The sequence below is a fragment of the Nannospalax galili genome, unplaced genomic scaffold, assembly GCF_000622305.1.
Source record: "Nannospalax galili isolate Female #2095 unplaced genomic scaffold, S.galili_v1.0 scaffold218, whole genome shotgun sequence".
Classification (NCBI taxonomy): Eukaryota; Metazoa; Chordata; class Mammalia; order Rodentia; family Spalacidae; genus Nannospalax; species Nannospalax galili.
In genome coordinates this window covers 1,661,326-1,664,886 of record NW_008343207.1, presented here as the reverse complement: position 1 = coordinate 1,664,886, position 3,561 = coordinate 1,661,326, and the positions used below count along the sequence as shown (strand labels likewise).

At 43.0% G+C, this 3,561-nt stretch overlaps 1 pseudogene across 1 annotated transcript; it reads right to left on the bottom strand.

Annotated features, from left to right (window-relative positions):
- Nucleotides 1-2,497: 2,497 nt before the first annotated feature.
- LOC103739031 lies at nt 2,498-3,561 on the bottom strand (annotated as a pseudogene). The gene has a single exon (XR_607476.2). The product of XR_607476.2 is annotated as a voltage-dependent anion-selective channel protein 3 pseudogene (transcript).

Below are 3,561 nucleotides of genomic sequence, written 5' to 3'. Positions count from 1 at the left end.
GTGAAAGAAAGTATTGATGAGATTCTTTTGCATATGTTTTCGTGTGTGTGTATGTGTGTGTGTGTGTGTTTGGAGGGCAACATAGAGTGCCTTCTTCAGTCACTTTCCACCTTTTTTTTTTTTTTTGAGACAGGGTCTCCCTGTAGCCCCAGCTGTCCTGGAACTCACTATGTAGACCAGGCTGCCCTTAACCTCACAGAGATCCGCCTGCCTCTGCCTCCTGAGTGCTGGGATTAAAGACATGCACTGCCATGCCTGGCTCCACCTTATTTTTTAAAATAAACATTTATTGTTTTTTTAAATTTAGTAGTATTAGCTGAGCACGGTGATACACATCTTTAAGAGGCAGGCGAATCTGTGTGAGTTCAAGGCCAGCCTGGTCTATATAGAGAGTTCCAGGTCAGATGGAACTACAGGGAAACCTGTTTTAAAAAGACCCCCGCCCCAAAATTAGTAGTAGTATTATTGTGGGGAGGGTTGCGTGCATGCAGGTGTGCACAGGTCGCTGTGCATGTGGAAATCAGAGGACAGCTTCTGGAGCTGGTTCTCACCTTCCACCATGTTGAGGCAGGGTCTCTGCAAGTGCTGGGTTTCCAGGCTAACTGCCCTCAAGAATTTCCAGGAGATTCTCTTGTCCCCTCTTATCTCACTGTAGGAGTGTGGGGATTACAGATGCACACAATGCTTCTGACTTTTTTATGCAGGTCCTGGAACTCAGATCCTCATGCTTGCATAGCAAGTACTTTGCCATCTCTTAGTCCCTTGCATTTCTTTATTACCTTCAACATGCCCAGCCGCCATGCTGGCCTGTATCTCATCTGCATTACTTATTATTTATTTTATTTATTTATTTTTTGCAGCTGGCCTGGGTTCGCTATGGAGACTAGGCTGGCCTCAAACTCATAGAGATTTGCCTGCCTCTGCCTCCTGAGTGCTGGGATTGAAGCTGTGTACCACCATGCCTGGCTCTCATCTGCATTATTGACCTTGGTGAAATTACTTCTGCTCTGAAAATATCCCATTAACCCTGTGACACTCCATGGCTTCCTTCCTCCTTACTTACTTTATTTTTGGGGGACAGGTTCTCCCTGTAACCCCAGCTGGCTTGGCATTCACTATGTAGACCAAACTAACTTCAAACTCAGAGATGCCTCTGCCTCCCAAGTGCTGAGACTAAAGACATGTGCTACCACACCAGGCCTCTTCCTTACTTTATACCCTTTTATTACACAATAAAGCCTATTAAGTGAGGGCTGGAGAGAATGCTCAGTGGTTAAAAGCAACTGGCTTGTCTTGCAGACCCCCTGTTTGGTTCCCAGCACCCACATTGCAGCTAACAATTGTCCATAACTCTAGTTCCAGAGAATCTGGCCTCTGTGGGCACTGGACACATATGATGTACAGGCATGCATTCAGGCAAACACTCATACAAAGAAAAATAAGAAGTAAAATAATAAAAAATATTTTTAGATCCAGAGTGACTGCACATCTTTAATCTCAGCACTCAGGAGGCAGAGGTTGGTGGATCTCTGTAAGTTCAAGTCCAGCTTGTTATAAAAACCAAAGATTCTGGGGGTTGGAGAAATGGCTCAGTGGTTAAGAGCACTAGCTGCTTTTGCAGAAGATCTGGGTTTGAATTCCATGGCAGTTGACAACTGTCCATTAACTCCAGTTCTAGAGGATCTGACACCTTTTTCTGATCTCCATGGAAATTGCACGACACGGGTGCACTAACATACATGCAGGCAATAGTAATAGCAATAAAACCCAAAGATTCCTTTCTTCATTCATGAGTGGTTAACTTGTTGAGATCGAAGGTCCAGCATCGTCAGGGCTGTGGACTTAAGCAGAATTTTCCTTGAACTTCATGACTAAATGCTACTTATTGGTTCATGAGCTTGATCGCCAAGTACTTGCCTAGTACAGTATTTGAAAGTTAATCTCTAGACCCTTCATGGAATCTGACAGTCTTTTGGTAAGTTTCCTTTCTGTTGGGCTGTAGCAGAGGTTCTTAAAGTATAAGTCTGGAGTCAACAGGAACACCTGGGAACTTTTAATTCATTCATTGTTGTATGTGTGGGCATGCACATGCAACAGTATGCATGTGTGTGGAAGTCAGGGGTCAGCCTCAGGTGTCAGTCCTTACCTTCCCCTTTGTTTAGAAAGGGTCTCTGTCATGACTTTTTCATGACATAGGCAAGGGTGGTTGGTCCCTGAACTTCTAGGGTGCCTGTCTCTGCCTCCCATCTCCCCACAGGGCTTCTGGGATCACAGCATACCACCAAATCAGGCTTTTATGTGGGTTCTGGGGATTTTTAAAAAATGTTCCAAATGTGATAGATTTATTTTATTTTATTCTGATGCAAAACCAAAGATTCCACTACAGCACAGAGACCAGTATAACAAAAGGTCATGAAAAAGTAGAGTGGGACACGCAGGACGTGATGTACAAGCTAGGGCATCAAATCATCTCCTTTAACATGACACTACATTGCTGCTGAGGATCATATTTAAATTAACACTGCAGAACTCAACTGAAATGTGGCACAAACATGACAATTTCCTGGCATGCCTTTGAGGACCTCCCTTAAGATGAACTTGGAATCTCTAGACTTCAGAGTGGGGAGGATTACAAGTCTTTGGAAGAATAAAAAGTTCACACTTTTGAAATTTCACAGAATTTTAAGGCCAAAACTAGTGGGTTCATTTTTCTTCACTTCCAGGAATAAATGATGCTCTACTCAAAACCACATTAAGCTTCCAGTTCAAAACCCAACCCAACCTTGTGACCTCCTCCATTGAAGTTCTTTCCATGTATCAAAGCTGACAGGGTCAATGTGACTCCTAGTTGGAGAGTCTGAGTATATCCCAGTCCAATTAAACTGGCATTATATATTTTTGGCAGATAGAGAAGTTCTGCAATCCAGCTTGCATTTGGCAGCAATGCCAAGCGAGTGTTGTTGCTGCCAGCTGTCCATGTAAGGTTTATTGATCTTTCAATCTCACTAACTTTCTGGTAGATAGAGCCTCCAAATTCAGTACCATCATTCACATGAGTATGCAGTTGGATGTCTGCAGCCTTATAACCAAGAGCAATTTTTCTGAGACAGTTTGGATTTGGCTATGTCAAAACTCATCTGATAGCCAGCAAGCCAAACCTTCAAAGGCCAACACAGCCCAGCCATAGATGGTTAGTCCAGAAAAACCTCTATCAACATTACTGCCAAGACTGAAACAATCCTGTTTATAGGAGGCCTTTAATTTCCCACTCTTCTTTCCTGTGTTTGGTACAAACTTGATATCGAGTCAGTTTCAATGGTTCAGCCAACTTATTCTCCCAAGAGATTTCTGTTCCAAGACTATTGTCTGTATTCCATATTTGGTCTCTAGGTTGCCTGATGCTTTCCCTGTATCAGTATAAGCATGACCTGAAATAGAAAATTCCACTCTACTAGAAGACTTAGTTCTCAGATCTATTTTGACCATGCCAAACCCGTATCCTTTGTTAAAGACATCCTTAGCAGCCTTTCCTAGGTCATAGTAAGTTGGTGTGTTACACAT